The sequence below is a fragment of the Musca autumnalis genome, unplaced genomic scaffold (genome assembly GCF_047663935.1).
Source record: "Musca autumnalis isolate F117 unplaced genomic scaffold, ASM4766393v1 scaffold_5, whole genome shotgun sequence".
Classification (NCBI taxonomy): domain Eukaryota; kingdom Metazoa; phylum Arthropoda; class Insecta; order Diptera; family Muscidae; genus Musca; species Musca autumnalis.
The window spans coordinates 169405080-169428775 of record NW_027412088.1 but is presented as its reverse complement, the minus strand read 5'-3'; the positions used below and the strand labels follow the sequence as shown (position 1 = coordinate 169428775).

General features: G+C 37.4%; 1 protein-coding gene across 1 annotated transcript in view; it reads right to left on the bottom strand.

Annotated features, from left to right (window-relative positions):
* The window catches only part of blo (bloated), a 445168-nt gene extending 439809 nt beyond the window's left edge, over positions 1 to 5359 (bottom strand). Inside the window, exon 1 of the mRNA XM_073955435.1 lies at positions 4914 to 5359. The gene's annotated coding sequence lies outside the window, so the exon portion shown is untranslated. The remainder of the gene's footprint in view (positions 1 to 4913) is intronic.
* Between the last annotated feature and the right edge of the window lie 18337 nt (positions 5360 to 23696).

Here is a 23696-nt window from a genome sequence, read left to right as displayed (position 1 = left end):
CCATGAACATAAGTGCAATACAATGGAAGAATATTAAAAACTGTCAGAACACCGCAATAAGAACTGCAACGGGGTGCTTCTTCATCACATAAGAGGTCCATCTGCAGTAGAGCAACACAATGATATGCTGTCATTGCAGTTCCTGCTCGCGGATTACCAGAGAGTCATCCTAATCACCGTATAGAACTCCCCCACACTGGTAATATCCAAAGTTACAAGAGAGAGCCGGTCGATCAGTTTGAATAGCATTCACACAGATGCTGTCGCAGCTGATATAAACAACAATCGGTCGAATGCGGTCCTCGGAGTACAGTCCCCTTTTATCGCAGCTAAAGACTGTCAGCTGATACAACAAACCAGAGTTGGTTTGGTTTAACTACGTTCAAGGGCAAGGTTTGCTGACAGCCGCGCAGCATGCAGTACAGGCCTGCACGACACTCTGCACCTTTTCGACTGCCCAACCAAGCCTCTTCAACTAACTGCAGTATCTTTGTGGCTACAACCAAAGCAGCCACATTCCTAAACCTGTTACAACAAGAACGGTATACACAAAGGCGAATAACATTATCCACAACTGTGGATAATTTTATCCTCAAATGTGAATAAATACATTAATTTTATCCATAAACGTATCTATATTTATCCACAACAGTGGACAACTATATCCACAAATGTAGATAACATTATCCACAAATAGGTGGATAACATTATCCAAAAAGGTGACTAACTTTATCCACAAATAGGCGGATAATATTTACAAATTTGTACAACTTTATCCACAAGGGTGTACAATTTTTTCCAATTTTAACAAGAAATGTGGATGACTTTGTCCTCAAACATTAATAGCTTTATCCACAACCTTATCCACTAAGGTGGATAATTTTATCCACAAAAGTTAAGAGCTTTATCCACAGAGGTGGATAACTTTATCCACAAAGTTGGATAAGATTATCCACAAAGGTGGATAACCTTACCCACAACAGAGGGTGGATAACCTTGTCCACAAAGGTGGATAAATTTATCCAAAAAGATGGATAACATTATCCACAAATGTGGATATATTTATCCACAAAGATGGATAACTTTAAACAACAACGTGAATAAGTTTATCCAAAAAGTGGATAACTTTTTACACAAAAGTGGATAACTGTATCCACCAAAGTGGATAACTTTGTCCACCAAAGTGGATAACTTTGTCCAACAAAATGTATACCTTTATCCACAAAAGTGGATAACTTTATCCACAAAGTTGAACAACTTTATCCACAATAGGGATTACTTTATCCAAAATTGTTGTTATCCACAAACGTGGAAAATTTTATCCAGAAAGGTGGATAGCTTTATTCACCAATGTGGAAAACTATATCCATAAAGGTGGACAACTTTATCCACCAATTTGGATGCATTTATCCACCAATGTGGATAACCTTATCCACAAAAGTGAAAAACCTCATCCACAAAGGGGGATAATTTTATCCACCAACGTGAATAATTTATCTACAAAGGTTGATAATTTTATCCGCCAAAGTGGATATTTTTTATCCACAAAAGGGATTACTTTATCAACAATTGTTGTTATCCACAAAAAATAGACAACTTTATCCTCAAATGTGGAAAGCTTTTTCCACAAAGGTGGATAACTTTATTTAAAAAGTGAATAATTTTATCCCAAGAGGTGGATAATTTTATCAACAAACATGGATAACTCTATCCACCAAAGTGGATAACTTTGTCCATCAAAGTGGATAACTTTGTCCACCAAAGTGGATAACTTTGTCCACCAAAATGTATAACTTTATCCACAAAAGTGGATAACTTTATCCACAAAGTTGAACAACTTTATCCACAAAAGGGATTACTTTATCCACAATTGTTGTTATCCACAAACGTGGATAATTTTATCCAGAAAGGTGGATAACTTTATTCACCAATGTGGAAACTATATACATAAAGGTGGATAACTTTATCCACAAATGTGGATAACTTTATCCACCAATGTGGATACCTTTATCCACCAATGTGGATAACTTTATCCACCAATGTGGATAACCTTATCCACAAAAGTGGAAAACCTGGGCAACTCTATCCACCAAAGTGGATAACTTTGTCCATCAAAGTGGATAACTTTGTCCACCAAAGTGTATAACTTTATCCTCAAAAGTGGATAACTTTATCCACAAAGTTGAACAACTTTATCCGCAAAAGGGATTACTTTATCCACAATTGTTGTTATCCACAAACGTGGATAATTTAATCCAGAAAGGTGGATAACTTTATCCACCAATGCGGATACCTTTATCCACCAATGTGGATAACTTTATTCACCAATGTGGATAACCTTATCCACAAAAGTGGAAAACCTGGGCAACTATATCCACCAAAGTGGATAACTTTGTCCATCAAAGTGGATAACTTTGTCCACCAAAGTGTATAACTTTATCCACAAAAGTGGATAACTTTATCCACTAAAGTGGAAAACGTCATTCACAAAGGTGGATAACATTATCCACCAACGTGGATAATTTATCTAGAAAGGTTGATAACTTTATCCGCCAAAGTGGAATTTTTTTAAACACAAAAGGGATTACTTTATCCACAATAGTTGTTATCCACAAAAGTGGATAACTTTATCCTCAAATGTGGAAAGCTTTATCCACAAAGTTGGATAACTTTATTTAATAAGTGAATAATTTTATCCCCAAAGGTGGATAATCTTATCAACAAACATGGATAAATTTTTATACAAAAGTGGGCAACTCTATCCACCAAAGTGCATAACTTTATTCACCAATGTGGAAAACTATATCCATAAAGGTGGATAACTTTATCCACATATGTGGATAACTTTATCCACCAGTGTGGATAACTTTATCCACCAGTGTGGATACCTTTATCCACCAATGTGGATAACCTTATCCACCAATGTGGATAACCTTATCCACAAACCTCATCCACAAAGGTGGATAACATTATCCACCAACGTGGATAATTTATCTAAAAAGGTTGATAATTTCATCCGCCAAAGTGTATATTTTTTATCCAAAATAGGGATTACTTTAGCCACTTTTGTGGATAACAACAATTGTGGATAAAGTAATCCCTATTGTGGATAAAAAATATTCACTTTATCCTCAAATGTGGAAAGCTTTATCCAAAGAAGTGGATAACCTTATTCCAAAATTAAATAAATTTATCCACAAAGTTGGATAACTTTAACCATAAAGGTGGATAATTTTATCCACAAAGGTGAATAATTTTGTCCACAAAGGAGGATAATTTTATCAACAAATGTGGATAACTTTATGCACGAATATGGATAACTTTATCCACAAATATGGATAACTTTATCCATATATATTGATAACTTTATCCACAAATGTGGAAAACTATATCCACTAATGTGGAAAACTTTATTCATAAAGGTTGACAACTTTATCCGCAAACGTGGACAACTTTATCTACCAATGTGGATACCTTCATCCACCACAGATAACTTTGTCTACAAAAGTAGAAAACGTCATCCACAAAATGGATAAATTTATCCACCAACGTCGATAATCTTATCTACAAAGATTGAGAATTTTTTCCGCCAAAGTGGATATTTTTATCAATAAAGGTGGATAACTTTGGTGGATTAAATTATCCACCATTGTGAATTAAATTATCCACATTTGTAGATAACGTAGAAAAAATTATACACTTTGGTCGATTAAATTATCCACCTTTGTTAATAAAATGATCCAACTTTGCGGATAAAATTATACAACTTTGTGGATAAAATTATCCACCTTTATGGTTAAAGTTATCCATCTTTGTGGATAAAGTTGTCCATATTTGTTGTGAAATTTATTCACGTTTGTGGATAAATTTATGGATAACATTATCCAAAAAAGTGGATAACTTTATCCACAATGATGGATAATTTTATCGACAAAGTTGGATAATTTTATCGACAAAGTTGGATAATTTTATCCACAACAGTAAATTACATTATCCATAGTGGATAACTTTATCCACTCATGTGAACAACTTTATTCATTAAAGTGGATAACGTTATCCATAAATGTGGATAACTTTATCCACCTTTGTTAATAAAATTGTCCACCTTTGCGGATAAAATTATACAACTTTGTGGATAAAATTATCCACCTTTATGGTTAAAGTTATCCATCTTTGTGGATAAAGTTGTCCATATTTGTTGTGAAATTTATTCACGTTCGTGGATAAATTTATGGATAACTTTATCCACCAAAGTGGATAATTTTATCCACAATGATGGATAATTTTATCGACAAAGTTGGATAATTTTATCCACAACAGTAAATTACATTATCCATAGTGGATAACTTTATCCACTCATGTGAACAACTTTATTCATTAAAGTGGATAACATTATCCATAAATGTGGATAACTTTATCCACACTAATGGATAACCTTATCAATAAAAGTGAATAACTTTAACCACAATTGTGGATAACATTATCTACCAAAGTGGATAACTTTATCCACCAAAGTGGATAATTTTATCCACAAGAGTGCTCACATTTATTTACAATCTTGAACAAATAATAAATTTTGGGAGACTTAATGCTGGATGATAATAATCATCTGTCCATTTCGGTGAACATTATTATCCACGTTGGTGGATAAATTAATTCCCTCTGGTCTATTGGCTGTTTCAACATCGTTAATACAGGCGTATAAAATTTTGAAATGTTTCATTTGTTTAACATTCAAAATGGAACAAGTGTGGGTTGTTGTTTTGGAAAGTAGAACTGGAAGCTGGGTGCTGGCCATAATAGAAACGTTATTGCTTAAGCTTTTCAAAGCGGATGAATGGAGTTGAATGGATTTTTTGCTTTATATTTTAATTTAAATTAAAATTAAACTTTTTATATAAAAAACAATTTACTTTTTATTACAAAATCTTGTTTTCCGTTATCTCCGATGCTTTCTTCTGAAAACAAAATTGCACAACAACAACAAAATTGGCATAAACAAAGTTCGGTTGTTTTTTGTTTTGTTTATTAAACTTTTTTATTATTATTTTTTTTATTCTTTCCTTCCGTTTTTTTATTTTAATTCGACTTTCGTTATTATTGTTATTGTCGTCTTCTATTACTATTTCTACTCTTCTTCTTCCACTTTTTTATTTGTTTTCAATTTGTTATTAACAAATTTTCGTCATCGTTTTGTGATTCTCTGTCTGTCTTTTTTTATGAATGGCAAGCGCGCGCACAAGTTAATCCGAACACGTCTAAATGGTGACTGCCTTGCGTTCACAGCTGGTGTTTTAGGCCCCGACGCCGGTCGGTGTGTGTTTGTTGTTTTGCCAAAGCGAGTCACCTTTCTTTTGCCGCGTCTTGACTTGATCGTCCCACAAACAAAATCGCCTTCCATATTCACCACTTGTCAACAAATCAAATGAAATAAAATAAAAGTAACGCCACAATAGCTGTGGAGCTCAGATGCAACGTTCGGTTTGTTGTTTTTTTAAGTGGGAGCTAAGTTGAAATTCTAGTGAATTGGCTGGCTATTACGTTAATGTGGTGAATATCCAAACAAACAATTGCAAGTAAGAGTAGCGTACTTGTGTCGTGCAATGGAGAAAGAGACATTAAGAGGAGCTTAAAAAGTACTACTCACTCAATGACGTTGCATGCGATTTATTGGCAAATGCTGCTGCATCAGAAAAAGAGAGTTTGAGAGAGAATAGAAATTTTTGAGAATGAATTTCGCGCTGCAGTCACACAATTACAACTCTCTAATGTAATACCAATGACGTTGACTGCTGCTGTTGCCTCAGCTGCTACCACTAGCCAACCATCGGTTGTAAGTTTCGATCTGTTTGCCTTTCTGAATTGGCAACAAAAGCAATTCAAACGCCAACAGCCAAACTGATCTTCGTCAATAACCTAAACAGGCGAAACCTGATCGCCCAAACATTCTTAAAATTGTTCTGTCGAAATGTTCTGTAACACAGAAAAATCCGTGGAGATGGAATGGGAGTTTCAATGGAATGAGAAGTTCTTCCATAAAAGACCACAAGCTCTTATCAATGAAGACCAGCTGTAATCTTTATGAAGACTTGCAGTTTTCTCTAAAGAGACCTTTGAACTCCCCTCTAAAGACCTGTGTGAAGACCGCAGGTCTTCTCTATGAAGATCGCAGGTCTTCTCTATGAAGACCTCAGGTCTTCTCTATGAAGACCTCAGGTCTTCTCTATGAAGACCTCAGGTCTTCTCTATGAAGACCTCAGGTCTTCTCTGTGAAGACCTCAGGTCTTCTCTATGAAGACCACAGGTCTTCTTTATGAAGACCTCAGGTCTTCTTTATGAAGACCTCAGATCTTCTTTATGAAGACATCAGGTCTTCTTTATGAAGACCTCAGGCCTTCTCTATGAAGACCTCAGGTCTTCTCTATGGAGACCTCAGGTCTTTTCTATGGAAACTTCAGGTCTTCTCTATGAAAACCTCAGGTTTCCTCTATGAAGACCTCAGGTCTTCTCTATAAAGACCTCAGGTCTTCTATATAAAGACCTCTGGTCTTCTCTATAAAAACCTCTGGTCTTCTATATAAAGACCTCTGGTCTTCTCTATAAAAACCTCTGGTCTTCTCTATGAAGGCCTGTGGTCTTCTCTATGAAGACCTCAGGTCTTCTCTATGGAGACCTCAGGTCTTCTCTATGGAGACCTCAGGTCTTCTCTATGGAGACCTCAGGTATTCTCTATGAAGACCTCAGGTCTTCTCTATGGAGACCACAGGTCTTTTCTATGGAAACTTCAGGTCTTCTCTATGAAAACCTCAGGTTTCCTCTATGAAGACCTCAAGTCTTCTCTATGAAGACCTCAGGTCTTCTCTATGAAGACTTTGGTTTTCTCTATGAAGACCTCAGATCTTCTCTATGAAGACCTCAGGTCTTCTCTATGATGACTTAGGTCTCCTCTATGAAGACCTCAGGTCTTCTCTATGATGACTTAGGTCTTCTCTATGAAGACCTCAGGTCTTCTCTATGAAGACCTCAGGTCTTCTCTATGAAGACCTCAGGTCTTCTCTATGAAGATCTCAGGTCTTCTCTATGAAGATCTCAGGTCTTCTCTATGAAGATCTCAGGTCTTCTCTATGCATACATCAGGTCTTATCTAAGAAGACCTCAGGTCTTCTCTATGAAGATTTCGGTTCTTCTCCATGACGACCTGTAGTCTTCTCTATAAAGACCTCTGGTCTTCACAATGTGACCTCTTCTCTATGAAGACCTCAGGACTTCTTAATGAATACCTTAGGTCTACTTATCTAAGAAGATCTCAGGTCTTCTCTATGAATACCTCAGGTCTTATCTAAGAAGACCTCAGGTCTTCTCCATGAATATTTCAGGTCTTCTCTATGACGACGTCAGGACTTTTCTATGAAGACTTCAGGTCTTCTCTATGGAGACCTCAGGTCTTCTCTATGGAGACCTCAGGTCTTCTCTATGAAGATCTCAAGTCTTCTCTATGAAGATCTCAAGTCTTCTCTATGAAGATTTCAGGTCTTCTCTATGACGACCTCAGGACTTCTCTATGAAGAACTCAGGTCTTCTCTATGCATACCTCAGGCCTTATCTAAGAAGACCTTAGGTCTTCTCTATGAAGATTTCAGGACTTCTCTATGAAGACCTCAGGTCTTCTCTATGGAGACCTCAGGTCTTCTCTATGGAGACCTCTAGTCTTCCCTCAGAAGACACAGGTCTTCTCTATGAAGACCTCTAGTCTTCCCTCAGAAAACATCAGGTCTTCTCTATTAAGACATCAGGTCTTCTCCATAAACACCTCAGGTCTTCTCTATGAAGACCTCAGGTCTTCCCTATGTAGACCTCTGGCCTTTTCTATGAAAACCTCAGACCTGTGAAGACCTCTGGTCTTACCTGTGCAGACTTCTGGTCTTCTCTGTGAAGACCTCTTGTCTTCTCTGTGAAGACCTCTGGTCTTCTCTGTGACGACCTCTGGTCTTCTCCATGCAGAGCTCCGGTCTTCTGTATGAAGACCTGTGGTCTTCTCTATTAAGACCCCAGATCTTCCCTATGAAGACCTCAGGTCGTCTCTATGAAAACCTCAGGTCTTCTCTATTTTAACCTCAGGTCTTCTCTATTTAGACCACAGTTGTTTTCTATGAAGACCTCAGGTCTTTTCCGTGAAAGTCTCTGCTCTTCTCTGTGTAGACCTCTGGTCTTCTCTGTGACGACCTCTGGTCTTCTGTATGAAGACCTGTGGTCTTCTCTGTTAAGACCCCAGATCTTCCCTATGAAGACCTCAGGTCTTCTCTGTGTAGACTTCTGGTCTTCTCTGTGACGACCTCTGGTCTTCTCTATGCAGACCTCTGGTCTTCTCTATGAAGACCTCAGGTCTTCTCTATGAATACCTCAGGTCTACTCTATGACGACCTCTAGTCTTCTGTATGAATACCTCAGGTCTTCTCTATGAAGACCTCAGGTCTTCTCTATGAAGACCTCAGGTCTTCTCTATGAAGACCTCAGGTCTTCTCTATGAAGACCTCAGGTCTTCTCTATGAAGACCTCAGGTCTTCTCTATGAAGACCTCAGGTCTTCTCTATGAAGACCTCAGGTATTCTCTATGAAGACCTCAGGTATTCTCTATGAAGACCTCAGGTCTTCTCTATGAAGACCTCAGTTCATCTCTATGAAGACCTCAGTTCATCTCTATGAAGACCTCAGGTCTTCTCTATGAAGACCTCAGGTCTTCTCTATGAAGACTTCAGGTCTTCTCTACGAAGACTTCAGGTCTTCTCTACGAAGACCTCAGTACTTCTCTATGACGACCTCTAGTCTTCTCTATGAAGACCTCTGGTCTTCACTATGAAGACTTCTTCTCTATGAAGACCTCAGGTCTTCTCTATGAATACCTTAAGAAGACTTCAGGTCTTCTCTACGAAGACCTCAGTACTTCTCTATGACGACCTCTAGTCTTCTCTATGAAGACCTCTGGTCTTCACTATGAAGACCTCTTCTCTATGAAGACCTCAGGTCTTCTCTATGAATACCTCAAGTCTACTCTATGAGAACCTCAGGTCTTCTCTATGACGACCTCAGGCCTTCTCTATGAAGACTTCAGGTCTTCTCTATGAAGATCCTTGATCTATTCTATGAAGGCCTCTGGTCTTCTCTATGCAGAGCACTGGTCTTCTGTATGAAGGTCTTCTCTATGAAGACCTCAGGTCTTCTCTATGAAGACCTCAGGTCTTCTCTATGAAGACCTCAAGTCTTCTCTATAAAGACCTGTGGTTTTCTTTCCGAAGACCAGAGGTCTTCTCTATGAAAACCTGTGGTCTTTTCTATGGTGATACCTCAACGATTCTTTTCAGAACTTTCCTCTCCACCCCTCGCACCAAGACTACCGGCACACACTGGCCGACTCTGTTGCATATGAATTTGAAGTTTTAAGACATTTCAAATAAATCTTATCTCCGTTTTTTTTCACCTTATTTTGTTAAGCGTAACAACAACAACAAAAAACCAACAAACATTAGAGACTAGAACAACAACTGGCCGCCACAAACGGCAGTAGGAAAGAAACCAAATACGCCATCCGAAATCCAGTCAAGACACTTCAAACCATATTCTTTTAATTCTGGTGATTGCTTCGATACGACGAAAGATTTGCTGCTCTGCCGAAAATAAAAAATTTAAATTTCAAATGAATGAACTCCAGATTTGGACAGTTGGTTCGATGGTTATTTTGGCAGCAACAGCTTCCTCCCACTTGAAAACAATTTATCTTGAGATTGTTTTTTTTTTCATCTCTTTTTTAAGTATTTTATTGTTTATGTGTGAGCTTATAAATTATTGGCGATGCTGTTGTTGTGATTTGTCTATTGTTTGATTTTTCAATTCATATTCTTTTTTTTCTGATTTGAAATTGAAGTGTGCTGTGTTGAATGGATGGCTTTCGGTCAAACAGGTGTTAATGGTGAAGCTTTTCACCTCTGCTGTTGATGTTTCTTTCGCAAAGTATACCTCCATCATCATCACTCTGTGCTTGTTGTGCCACCACCTACAACAAATGCGGAGTCCGCAGAATCATGCGCAGAGAATTAAAAACCCATCAAAACAAACAATGCAATACTGAATGAGTGAATAGCGGTGGTGGCGAAGGTAACTAGGTGGTTGTTGCTGACGACTGGTTGTGCCCACATACTCGTATGTCGTTTTGCCATGAATGACCACTGTCGTACCTGTATTGGTGCTCGTGGTGAGTTTTATAACCCAATAGGAAATTTTATTAATTCATTGATAAATTTCATGTGGGTTTGATGATAACAATTTTGAAACATTGAAAATTTGTATCAGCTGCTACAGTGTTCAGATATCTTGTAATCTTGCAAATACGTTTGTCTCAATCGGACAAGGTAATCAAATCTACGAAGTCTCGAAGATCTGTTTTCGTTTATTTTCGAAGACTTTTCACATGTCACGGTGCGCCTTAACTAATTTTAAATGGAAGGTGCTTACACTTGGAAAATTTTTGCAGATTCTGAAACTACAATACTCATAGATGAGAAATATCAAGAAACAAAAAAATCGCCGGAGGGGTTTACAAATAAATCGCGATTTAAGTTCACATTTTCAAGGTTCTTTAGGTTTTCACGATTTTGCTTGGAAACCACGAGCCCTATTTAAACGTGTCTAAGAAAAATGTTGTAGCTGTGAAAATTCTCCACAAGATTGGCCTTTATAATATTTTCGGAGGTTTTACCGTTTTTGAGATATAGAAGTTCAAATTGAGACAATGAACTGACTGTATCGCCTCCTTATAAAACAATGTCATTACTGCAATTTTTCAAATTAAACTTAAATAACTTGAAAATGGTACAACCTAGGAAAAAATAAATCATCCAATCTTGTAGAGAATTTTCACAGCTTCAACATTTTCTTTAGTCCCATTTTGATATGACTTGCGGTTTCCAAGCAAAATCTTGAAGACTTATGATAAAAACCCAAAAATTTTTAACTGAACCTGTATATCTCAAAAAAGTAAAACCTACGAAACAACCTAAAGGTCAGTCTTGTAGAGAATTTTCACAGCTACAAACTTTTCTTTAGACTCATTTCGATATAACTTGGGGTTTCCAAGCAAAATCTTGAAAATCTAAAAAAAACCCTAAAATTGTGAATTTTGATCGCGATTTATTTAAAAATCCCTCCGGCGATTTTTTCTGTTTATTTTATTTTTTTTATCTATGAACATTGCTGTTTCAGAATCCGCGAAATCTTTCCATGTGTAAGCGGTTTTCATCAACAGTTAGTTAAGGCGCACTGAGCATGATATTTTTTTATAAGGAGGCGATACAGTCAGTGCATTGTCTCAATTCTTCTATATCTCAAAAAGGTAGAACCTACGAAAATAGCATGAAGGTCAATGGTGAGGAGAATTTTCACAGCTACAACATTCTTTTTAGGCCCATTTACATAGGACTCGCGGTTTCCAAGCAAAATCGTGAAAACCTAAAGAACCCCTAAAAATGTGAACTTAAATCGCGATTTATTCAAAAATCCCTCCGGCGATTTTTTTTGTTTCTTAATATTTCTCATCTATGAGCATTGTAGTTTCAGAATCTGGAAAAATGTCCCAGGTGTAAGCACCTTCCATTTAACTTTGATTAAGGCACACCGTGATGTTACTGGTTATATTTCAAGGAGATCTGGCATTTGTCCCTTAAAAAAAAATTATACGCACTGTGGTCTACTAGGAGCTCTACTATATGAAGACATCTGGTCTTCCCTATTAAGACTTTTGGTTTTCACTATGAATACATATGTTATTCTCTATTAAGACGCGTGGTCATCTCTATGAAGACCTTTGGTCTTCACAAGAAAGTCGTCAGGCTTTCATAGGGAAGACCTCCGTTCTTCATAGGGAACATTCTGGTATTCATAGAGAAAACCACTGTTCTTCATAGAGCTAATATCTTCTCTATGAAACCCTGCGGTCTTCACTATTAAGAACTGAGATCTTTTCTATTAAGACATGCGGTCTTCTTTATGAAAACCTGAGGTCTTCTGTATGAAAACCCGAAGTCTTCCTTCTAAGAAGACCTGGGGTCTTCTATATGATAGCCTTAGGTCTCCTTTATGAAAACACAGAGTCTTCTTTATGAAGACTAGATGTATTTTGTATGAAGATCTGAGGTTTTCTAAATAACGTCTTGTTGTCTTCTGTATATAGGTACAGGTCTTCCGCAGGAAGACGAGATGTCTTCTCTACACGCGGAGAAGAAATATTGCAGGAGCAATCATATTCTAAGAACAAATAAGTGTATTTTTGAATATATTTAATTTGAAAATACATATTGTTGTTTCAACCATATATTTTGTGCCAGGGAACATAATGGCACAAAATATATATAATATATTTTTCCAGATTTTTAAAATACACTATTTTGCTCTTAGATTGATCGCTGCTACAATATCATTTCTCCGCATGTATGAAGATCTGAGGTCCTCTCAGTTAACACTCGAGGCCTGTTAAGATCTGAGGGGTAAACTCAAGCCCTCATAGAGAACAACACAAGATTTCATATTAAAGACCTCAAGCTTTTATAGGGAAGGCCCTGTGGGAAGAGGTCTTCATAGGGATGACCTCAGGTTTTCACAGGGATGACCTCAGGACTTCACAGAGAAAGCCTCAGGCTTTCATATGGAAGATATCAGGCCTTCATAGGGAAGATCTCAGGCCTTCATAGAGGGAGCGTTTTTCTTTATGAAGAACTAAGGCCTTTTTTATGAAGACCTAAGGCCTTCTTTATGAAAACGAGAATACTGCTTCACGAAGACCAGAGGTCTTCTGTATGGAGATCTGAAGTCTTCTATATGAAGTTCTGTGGTCTTCGGTTTTAAGACTTGCGGTTGTCTATATGAAGTCGAGAGGTCTTCTATAGCAAGACTTGAGCTCTTCCCTATAAGGACCTGAAATGTTTTGTATGAAGACCAAAGGCATTCTCTGTGAAGGCCTATGAGCTTTTCTATGAAGGCATGAGCTATTCCCTACGAAATCCTGAGGATTTCCATATCAAGACATGAAGTCCACACTATAAAGGCTTGATACCCTACCTATGAAGTTCTGAGGACTTCCCTTTGAAGACCAGAGGTGCTCCCCATTAAGACCAGAGGTCTTCCTTACGAAGATAAGAGGTCTTTCCCTACGAAGACCAAAGGTCTTCCCTATGACAACCAGAGCTCTTCTGAACAAAAAGTAGAGGTCTTCTCTATAAAGCCTCTGATCTATGAAGACCAGATGTCTTCCTTATGAAGACAAGAGTATCTATAAAGACCACAGGTCCTCTCCATCTATAAAAAACCTTAAGTTTTCTCTCTGAAGACCAGAATTCTTCTCTATGAAGACCAAAGATCTTTTCTATGAATTCCAGAAGTCTTTTCTATGAAGACCAGAGGTCCTCTCAATGAAGACCAGAGGTCTTCTTTAGGATAACCAGAGGTCTGGGTTATGAAGACCATAAGTCTTTTCTCTGAAGACAAGAAGTCTTTTCTATGAAGACTAAAGGTATTCTTTAATGAAGACCTGAGGTTTTTTCTATGAAAACTTGAGGTCTTCTCCATGAAGAGGTTTTCTCTATGAAGACCTGAGCTCTACTATATGAAAACAGGGGGTCTTCTCGATTAAGACCAGTGGTCTACTCTATGAATACCAGATATCTTCTCTACGAAGACCAGATGCCCTCTCGAGGAAGAACAGAATTTTGCTTTATGAAGGTCTTCTCTACGAAAACAAGGGGTCTTTCCCACGAAGACCAGAGGTCTTTCGTACGTAGATCAGAGGTCTTCACTATGAAGACTAGAGGTCTTCTCTATTAAGAGCAGAGGTCTTCTATTTGAAGACCAGATGTCTACTCTATGAATACCAGATGTCTTCTCTACGAATACATGATGCCCTCTCTACGAAGAACAGAATTTTTCTTTATGTAGATCGAAGATCTTCGCTATGAAGACCATCGGTTTTCGCTATTAACACCAGAGGTCTTCTCTGTGAAAGCCAGATGTCTTTTCTATGAAAAAGAGAGGTCTTCTCTATGAAAAAGTCCTATTGTCTTCATAAGGAAGACCACAAGTCTTTATAAAGCAGACCTCGGGTGTTCACAGGAAGGGCCTCTGGTCTTCATAGGGAAGAACTTAAGCCTTCATAGATAAGACCTCTGGACTTCATATAGAAGATCTCTGAGCTTTATAGAGTATAGAATCTGGTCTTAATACATAGGAAAGACGTCAGACCTACAAAGGAAAGACGTCTGGTCTTTATAGGCAAGATCTCCATAGAGAAGACTTTATAGGGAAGACTTCAGAAAACCTCTAATCTTCATAAAGAAGACCACTGAACTTCACAGTGAAGACCTCTGTCCTTTATAGTGAAGTCCTCTGGTCTTCATAGGGATGACTTGTTATCTTTATAGGGAATAACTCAGAACTCCAAAAAGAAGACCCTAGGTCTTCTTTGGGAAGACCTTCAGGCCTTCATATTGAGAACCTCAGGTTTTCATAAAGAAGACATCATCATTAGAAGACATTTGGTCTTTATAGAGAAAACCTCTGATCTTCATAGAGACGACTTCAGGACTTCAAAGAGAAGATTATCAGGTTTTCAAAGGGAGAACCTCAGGTTCTCATAAAGAAGACATTGGTCTTCGTATTGAAGACCTCTGGTCTTCTTAGGGAAAATCTCTGAGCCATTAAGTCTTTATAAGGAGAGCATCAGTTTTTCATAAAGATAACATCATCATTGGCCATCATAGGGAAAACTTCAGGTATACATATTAAAAAACCTCTGATCTTCATAGAGACGACCTCAAGTCTTCATATCGAAGACTTCAGGTATTTATAGGAAAGATCTCAATTCCAATTTTTACTATATGTTGGCTATTTCATAAGGGAACATTCGTTCAATATTCTGTGTGTGACCGGCAAAGAGACAACTTGTTTATAATAGGAACAAATTTTTCCCGGAGTCGAATTATTTATTTTCGACTCAGACTTAATTTAGAAAACCACAGGTCTTCACAGAGAAGTACCTAATTAAGAATTTTTAACGAGAACCTTCAAAGACTTTGCGTATAAAAAATGTGAACCCTTAGGGATTTTTCATAAAAATCTATTGGTTGTTGTTCCCAAAGAAGACCTTCTGGTGTTCCTCGAGGAATATCTAAGGTATATCTCTAGTTTCTAAGTTTATATAAACAATTGTCTTAGAAAAACCTCTGTAATAGCTTTAATAGACATGCAATATCGAAGTCTAGCATTATTACGAACTAGGAACCAGTCTACTTCCGTGCGTTTAACTACTGTCAACACATATACGTCTCATGTATTTTCTCTTCGCGATTACTGTAAAAGTTGAATTATGATGCTTAGAAGATCAGCGATTTGTGCTGAATTTAGAAGTTTATGTGATCTTCTCGTGGAATTTCTTGCCAATTTTCACAGGGCAGGAATTTCGTCTTTTAATAGAAATTCACTTTGTATTCCATAGAACAAATAAGAAAGTATCAGTCAGCTGTGCTGACGGAGATATTCCCTCAACCACTGACCAAAAAACAAAACATTTTGGAATTTTTTTAAGTTACCTTGCACAATAGCCATATGTACCGACAGGGTTTTGCAGCCTTTTGGCCATTACCTCAGGAAGTATTGATTTACTCCCGAAAAAATGTTGCCGTTGTAAATGAGGCCGCTAGAACAACCTACTGAAAAAAGAATCAAAACGATGCGAAAGGAGCTCTTAAACGTCACTTTTTTCGAACTTTGTGTGGGAGGTACCCAAAGGAGTGGACAGATATAGCCCATATTCTAACCTGATAAATGACTGGATAAAACAATATGATGTGCAAAGTCTGCACCAATCAGAAACTCCTGCGAGAATTGTCTTGCGTATTTGCCATTTTGGTTGGTGCCGTCAGAGTTTCTTGGAACATTAAGGCCATTATCTCAGGAAGTATGGACTTGCGCAAGAAAAAAATTGTACCGTCATAAAGGGAGACGCAAGGACAACCTACTGAAAAAATTCAACCCGATCCGAGAGGTGTTCTTAAAATGCACTTTATTCGAGGGAGTGGACCGATATGGCCTATCTTCGTACATAAAATATTACGCTATTACGGACAAAATATTACGCTACCCAAAATTTGGTTTGAATCGGTTGATCCTTTCGAGAGTTATCGAGCGCACCAGCCATACTGACAGACTCCAAGTTTTCTGAAACGAATTTCGTCCAAACATACTTGGGGTCTAAAACCGTTATTTCAATGAGGCATATTTTTGGTCGTAACAAAGTGAATATACCCTTTCTATCCTAAAGACTGAGGGTATAAAATTCTTATTTTAGAATAAATTGTGGTCTTCTCATAGCAGAACCTTTGGTCTGTTTGTCTTCCCATAGAATACAGTCTGTCTATAGGTGATCTATGGGTATTCTTTTAGAAGTCCTATTGGTAGATTCATAAAAGAACATTTGGTATTCTTATTAAAGACCTTTGTCTTCTAATAGAAACCATTTTAATCTCCTTATATAAAATTCAATTGTCTTTTTGCCTGTAATGTTCCTGTTATAGAGGACTTCTCAAAGAAATCCTTCATTTCATAGAACACCCCTTCGTCAACTCACCTTTAGGCCTTCTTCTAGAAGGTACTTTAAGGTTCTTGTACAAGACCTTTTGGAGCCCAGTTAAGTTTCTTATTGAAGACCTTTTGGTTTTCCCATGGGGGATATATTTGGTTCTCCTTAAGAATCAATTGGAATTTTTTTCTTCTCCTTCCATTTTCCCCAAATAACCCATAACAATTTCAGCATTTTCTCAACAACAACAGAAAAATATTATCCCCAAAGTCGCTGCAACTAAATAAGACTAAAGTCTAAAAAGGAACTCGTTTTCATTCAGCAGTGCCCAAAAAGCAACAAATTTAACTAACTTAACCAAAACTAATCCAAATGACAAACACAACAAAAACAACAACGTATTAACAATAGTCATGGTGACTCTGTTAAAATTTCTGTTAGAAGTTAAAAAAAAAACTGTAAAATTGTTATGCCGGTCGGTTTTTTTCGAAAAAATTTCTAAACAACATTTTACAATTGATTGGTTTGTTTGTGGTGGTCGGTAGGCCGGTTGGTCGTTCGGTTATTTGGTCACCAGGCAGCCGCGGCAGCCTGTATGACGAGTGGTTGAGTGCATAAATCGAATTGTAAATGTTGAGCGAAAAACAAAAAAAAATACTGTATTTTTAGACATAAATCGCCAACAACAACAGCAACAGCTTGGCATTAGCAACAACAACAACAACAAAACTTCGACTAGCTTATTTACCCATAGACACGGTGGCGGAAAACAAGTTACTTGATTTAGTTAAAACGAATGTTGAAATCAAAACCAAATGACTTTTATTGCGTGAATGAGTCATCGACTCGACTCGAGTTGGATGGAAATCTGAAAATAAATTTTGTTGTTTAAACAGAAATTGGACAGTAATTGTTGCTGTGATTAGCTACCACAACAACCGGAAAATTGTGAAAATATGTACATACATACATACGTATTTATGTTGGGGTTAATAGAGAGATTATCCTTGTTGTAAAACACAAGGCATAGGAAAAACAGGCTTAAATTTTGAAATCTGCATGACTTTTTTCATTATGTATATAGGTTTGTGGGTTAGGCCGAAATAGGGTCTTTATTTTATAAAATAAATAAAATATTTTATAAATTATAAATAATAGCGCATTATGGCTTCCTTTGTAATAAGCCGTAAAAACAAGAAGCTCTTGATGAATTCAAACTTCTGCAATTATATAAAGATACCATAATTGGCCCTAGTGCGTATAAGTATTGTCAACACGTATACGCTTAATTCACTAAATGCCCGATTATTTGAAGGTTAGTAAAAAATCTGAGGAAGAAAATCAAATCTATTCATAGAAATATGTTTTGAAGAAAAATATCTTATGCAGATAAAAATAATGCCATATAAATTCAAAAGTTTCCCTTAAGAAGACCCACAGAAAACAAGAAAAAGTCTATTCTTTTGAGATAAATGTATTGTTATTTTGAAAAAGGCCTCACAATATTGTGAAAACATGTTTGCAGTAGCTTTAGTAAAATAAGAATATATTTTCATTGAAATAAAAAACAAATTCAATAGATCAAAGTCCAGTAGTGCAATTCTCTAACTCATTTTTTGAGTTTCCGACAAAAATCGGTAACATTAAATGTAAATTTAAAATGTAAATGTAACATTGAATGTAAATAAAAGTTGACAACATTGTTGCTATCGGTAGAACTATTCGACTACTTTCTATTGGTTGCTAACTTTCCTAATAATATCGTTAATTACCGAAAATATAAGCATTTTAATTTTACCGATTTTTGTCGGTAAATTAAAAAAAATAGTTAGAGAATCCCACTACAGTTGTTGTTAGGGAGTTCGTTTTCCTCTTAATCTGGGCCTAGAGTCCAGAACTTGGAATGTGTCTGCATCAGTGAATTGTAACCACAAATCATCTAGAATTCGTTGAGTAGGTTTGGCAGGGTAGCTGATAAGGTCCAGTGTGTTGTGTGGACCTGTACCTAATGCTAGGCAGATGTTTTGCATGGTGTCACAGATTTTCAAAGAAATAAATAAATAAATAAAAATCCCATTAATTTCCATAGCGATCTTTGGTCTAAATAGTGAAGACCTCTGGTATTAATAGTGAAGACCTCTAGTCTTCATTGTATTGACCTCCGCTCTTCATTGTGAAGACCTCTGGTTTTCGTAGTGAAGACCTCTGGTCATCATAGTGAAAACATCTTGTCTACATAGTGACGACCTCTGATCTTCATAGTGAAGACCTCTGGTCTTCATAGTATAGACCTCCGGTCTTCATAGTGACGACCTCTGGCCTTCATAGTGAAGAACTCTGGTCTTCATAGTGAAGACCTCTGGTCATCATAGTGAAGACTTCTTGTCTACATAGTGACGACCTCTGATCTTCATAATGAAGACCTCTGGTCTTCATAGTATAAACCTCTCGCCTCCGGTCTTCACTCTGGTCTTTATAGCGAAGACCTCTTGTCTTCATAGTGTAGGCCTCTGGTCTTCGTAGTGAAGACCTCTGGTCATCATAGTGAAGACTTCTTGTCTACATAGTGACGACCTCTGATCTTCATAGTGAAGACCTCTGGTCTTCATAGTATAGACCTCTGGTCTTCATAGTATAGACCTCCGGTCTTCATAGTGAAGACCTCTGGCCTTCATAGTGAAGAACTCTGGTCTTCATAGCGAAGACCTCTTGTCTTCATAGTGAAGACCTCTAGTCTTTATAGGAAAGACCTTTGGTCTTAACAGTGAAGACCTCTGGTCTTCATAGCGAAGACCTCTGGTATTAATAGTGAAGACCTCTAGTCTTCATAGTATAGACCTCCGGTCTTCATAGTGAAGACCTCTGGCCTTCATAGTGAAGAACTCTGGTCTACATAGTGAAGACCTCTGGTCATCATAGTGAAGACTTCTTGTCTACATAGTGACGACCTCTGATCTTCATAATGAAGACCTCTGGTCTTCATAGTATAGACCTCTCGCCTTCATAGTGAATAACTCTAGTCTTCATAGTGAAGACCTCTTGTCTTCATAGTGAAAACCTCTAGTCTTTATAGTAAAGACCTTTGGTCTTCACAGTGAAGACCTCTGGTCTCCATAGTAAAGACCTCTGGTCTTCGTAGTGAAGACCTCTGGTCTTCGTAGTGAAGACCTCTGGTCATCATAGTGAAGACTTCTTGTCTACATTTTTTTATTTTTTTTATTTTATTAATAGATGATATAATACATATTTACTTATATTAATTCCTCATTAGCATTTATATAATTTTTGTATTTTACATCTATGTTTGGCATAGCATTATTGCTGTTAGCCATTGTTAATTTGTAGTATGCATTTGTAAAATAAAATAAAATAATTTTTAGATATCAAATTCATTTAGAATTAACTTTCTATATTTACAACATGTATTTATATAATTATATAATGAAAGAAAATTCGCGCCATTTAAAATATCAATTACTTCGTTCTCTTCAATGATACTTTTACCAAAAAACATAATTCTGAATTCCGCGAAGATAGGACAAGCTCCAATAAAATGAGAAGTGTTTTCAGGTTGATTTAAATTGCATAAAGTGCAATGAACATTTGTGTTATTATTCCCAGTGAAGTTTCTGGCATTCAAATCAAGTAAACCTCCTCTTGCTTTTATAACCATGCTTGTTGCATGTGAAGATAGATCTTTTGTAAGATATGGTATTTGGTTGTATTGCAGATAAGGGTAAAGATCGTGAAATTGCGAGTTATTAGCATTGTTACAGAATTCAATACGTTCTCGAGTAGTTACGATGTCAATAATCTCCTTCCAATAATAACTAAGCGGAAAGTTATTACTTGGAGGAGAGTATTGCAATTTTTCGCAAATACTAGACCATTCTTTCGCCCAGTATATATTCAGCTCTATAATCTTTTCTGCCAGTATCCGTGGCAATCTGTGTGATCTTAAACTCAAGACTCGGTTGATATAACAGAAATGGTTTTTCAAAGTAGAAATGTATAAAGTGGGGAGACCAGTTTCTAGATAAAGAACATAATTTGGTGTGTTATTTGGAAGGTACAACATTTTTTTAATAAAAAACCTTAGTAGTTTCTCAACACTTTCATATTTTTGGAAACCCCAGATTTGTGATCCATAAAACATTATTGATTTAGAGCATGCATTAAAAATTTTTAGCTTATTTGTTTTTGATATTTTAGGTTGTGCTAAATATTTGGACCATGTTGAATTTATGGCCATCTTGGAAGATGCAAGTTTTGTTTGTAGGTGTGAATTAAATGATAGATTGTAACTTAGCTCAACTCCCAAATAAGTATATCTATTTACAATTTCAATTTCCTGATTGTTATAATGCCATCTTAAGTTTGAACTTATCCGACTACATTTGCGAAAAACAACTATTTTTGATTTTAATAAGTTAACCTTCAAATTCCATTTAGTACAATAACTTTGTAGAGCATTTATCATTCCTTGTAACTCAGTGGGAGAATCAGACAGAATTACTATATCATCTGCGTATAATAACACTTTAATATTGCAACCTGCAACGAAAACTCCACCTGGTAATTCTTCTGGAAGATCGTTAATGTATAACGAAAATAGTGTCGGACTTAGTATGCATCCTTGTTTCACACCCGAGTTTACTCTAAAAGCTTTGGAAAATTCGCAACCATCCCATACCTTAGTAGTTGTATTATTGTATAGACCTTGTATAACTCGTATTATTTTTGTTGATAAACCCATACCTGACAGTTTGTAAAAGAGACTGTTTCTGGGTATTAAGTCAAACGCCGTTGAGAAATCAACGAAAAATGCATAAGTTGTCTTTTTGTTGTTTGTGTTTAGGTGCACAGTATTTACAAGGTTGAATATATTATCCACGGTTGAATATTCCTTCCTAAAACCAGCTTGAAATTCATTAAGAATGTTTTCACGTTCTTGTCTACATAGTGGTCTTCATAGTGAAGAACTCTGGTCTTCATAGTGAAGACCTCTGGCCTTCATAGTGAAGAACTCTTGTCATCATAGTGAAGACCTCTGGTCTTTACAGAAATGACCTTTGGTCTTTATAGTAAAGACCTCGGGTCTCCGTAGTGAAGACCTCTCGTCTTCACAGGACAGACCTCTGGTATTCATGGCGAAGACCTCTGATATTATTAGGAAAGACTTCTGATCTTCATTTGGAAGAGATCTGGTCTTTATAGAGAAGGCCTCTGGTAATTATAATAAAAACCTCTGGTATCCATAGTGAAGACCTATGGTCTTCATAGGAAAGTCCTTTGGTCCTTATAGGGTAGACCTCTGGTCTTTATAGTAAAGACACACAGGAAAGACCTCTGGTATTCTGATCTGGTCCTTTTAGAGAAGACCTCTGGTCATTATAATGGAGACCTCTAGTTTCCATAGGAAAGTCCTTTGGTCTTTATAGTGAAGACCTCTGGTCCTTATAGGAAAGACCTTTGGTCTTTATAGTAAAGACCTCGGGTCTCCATAGTGAAGACCTCTCGTCTTCTTCTGGAAAGACCTCTGGTATTCTTAGCGAAGACCTCTGACATTCATAGGGAAGACTTCTAGTCTTCATAGGGAAGAGATCTGATCGTTATAGAGAAGACCTCTGGTCTTTATAATGAAGACCTCTGGACTCCATAGTGGGGATCTCTGGTCTTTATAGAGAAGATTTCTCTATAAAGACCTCTGGTCTTTGCATGCAAGACCATAGTAAAGACCTCCGGTCTTCATAGTGAAGAAATCTGATCTTCATAGTGAAGACCTCTGGTCTTCATAGTGAAGACCTCTGGTCTTCATAGTGAAGACCTCTGGTCTTCATAGTAAAGACCTCTGGTCTTCATAGTGAAGACCTCCAGTCTTCATAGAAAAGTCCTTTGGCCTTTATAGTGAAGAACTCTGGTCTCCATTGTCGTCTTCACAGGGAAGACCTCTGGTATTCATAGCGAAGACCTCTGATATTCATTGGGAAGACTTCTGGTCTTTATAGAGAAGACCTCTGGTCTTTATGGTGAAGAACTCTAGTCTTTGTACGGAAGACCGTATAGACCTCCGGTCTCCATAGAAAAGTCCTTTGGTCTTCATAGTTCAGAACTCTGTTCTTCCAAGTGAAGACGTCTGGTCTTCATAGTGAAGACCTCCGGTCTTCCCAGTGGAGACCTCCGGTCTTCCCAGTGAAGACATCTGGTCTTCATAGTGAAGACCTCTGGTCTTCATAGTAAAGACTTCTGGTCTTCATAGTGAAGATTTCTGGTCTTCATTGGAAAGACCTGTCACTTTATAGAGAAGACCACAGATCTTCATAGGGTAGACAACAGGTCTTCACAATGAAGACCACAGGTCTTCAGAGAGAAGATCACAGGTCTTAATAGGGAAGACCTCTGGGCTTAGAGGGAAAACCTCTTATCTTCATAGGGAAGACATCTGGTCGTTGGTCTCCGGTTTGATTTTTATAGAGGAAACTCTTGGTAGATTTAGTGACCTTATGAGATCGGTAAAATAGGATAAATGACCCAACGCCAAAATGTACCGTCATCCGCATACGTAAAGGGGTCAATGCCGTGTAGAGGCGGGCGGAATACAGTAAATGTTAAACAGTTCCAGAAATATGTATCAGCCCACCTTGGGGATTAGTCGAATGCCATTAACACTCTCCTTTGGCACAGGTTGTTCTGGTTAAGTCCTCGGCTAATATGCCTGGATATGGCATGCAGCACCGTTGTAGCACATTGCTGCTTACGGAAACTATGCTGATGATCGGCAAGTGGAAAGCTACTTCTGACGGTGGGAAGGAGCAACGCCTCAATAGGCTTTGCTATGGACGACCAAAAGCAAAATGATCTGCACGACTCATCTTTGCTGGCATACTTGAATAGATTCAGTAGCGGGATCATCCTCCAAATTTTCCAGACTTCGGGCTTCTAGTTGTAACATTTTCTCTCTCTCTCTTTCTCTCTACCTAGATCATGAAGATACTTTCCGACACGCATGGGCGTTTTTTTATACGCGCCCCAAATGGTGCTGGCTGGACTTGATATCCGAATTGTTCTCCGCAGTCAATTT